Here is a 1,185-nt window from a genome sequence, read left to right on the forward strand (position 1 = left end):
CCCAGAGGGTACCTTTATATGTCCATCCTTATCACGTGTCCATAACATCTCATATCAACACATCAACTACCTTGTGCAAATATATATACACATATTTTCGTGACCCAGATTCCAGTAAACATAATGTGATCCTTCTATTGTAATTATTTGCATTTCCCTGTGCATTCTCTAAGTCCTTCTTACTCAATTTTTTTTATTTGATTATTATGACTCAGGGATGTATATCAATAATGTTTTATCATTCAGAAAAAATATTTATTGCAAAAAGAAAAAAATGCTATACAAGATACATGCAAGACTGAGTACAGACAATTCCAATTACATACTCGTAGTTGAAATCATATAATGGAGCAATGATACTATGCAAACATAACACCTCGTTTCTCATTTTGGTAATGTAGTGTATGTAAAATAATTTTTTTTTATGAAGCTGTATCATTGTAAAACTACTGACAGATCTAATTCAATATTAGGTCTAAAACGTTTCTTTTTGACTATGTACATTTAATGGTCTGATTGATATAATCAGATTATATTTCATTCTTTCCAGATATCGGGTTTTCATGGAAACATTTATGCAAAATATTAGAGGAAAGTTATCTTTATATTCTCAATCTCGCTCACACTGGCGTCTATGTGTGCCCATGTGCCGGAGAAGAAAGGTCAGTTGCCGAGACAGTCACCTGAAAATTTGAGCAAAACATCAGGTGTGGCAGTGTTGAATATTTCAGGAGGTATTGGGGCTGGAAGGTTGACCTCAGACACGTGGGAGGGTATATGATTTAATGGAGGGAGAAAGAAGACTATGGAATTGGCGTTGGGTAGGGTGGAAGAGCTAGGGAAGGGAGAAAGAGGGGCAAGGGAAGATGAAAAATGTGAAATCTGGGGATCTATGGAGGGGGAAGAAAGATAACATACACATGTGGAATATAGGAAGATAAATTTGAAGTAGAGTAAAGGGGCCAGGGATGAGAGAGAAATAAAAGAATATGGGAAATAGTGTTTCTGTAGCCTAGGACGGTTGTGATACTGAAAAAATATACACATACACAGGCATATATATACATATATATACATATATATATATATATATGCATATATATATGCACGTGGAGTTAAAAAATACAGCATTGTTGTAGTTATTCAGTTTTTTCCCCGTATTCTCGATTTTCCTGATCCGAGATT

The sequence above is a fragment of the Oratosquilla oratoria genome, chromosome 4 (assembly GCF_046742065.1).
Source record: "Oratosquilla oratoria isolate Oo_2021 chromosome 4, ASM4674206v1, whole genome shotgun sequence".
Classification (NCBI taxonomy): Eukaryota; Metazoa; Arthropoda; class Malacostraca; order Stomatopoda; family Squillidae; genus Oratosquilla; species Oratosquilla oratoria.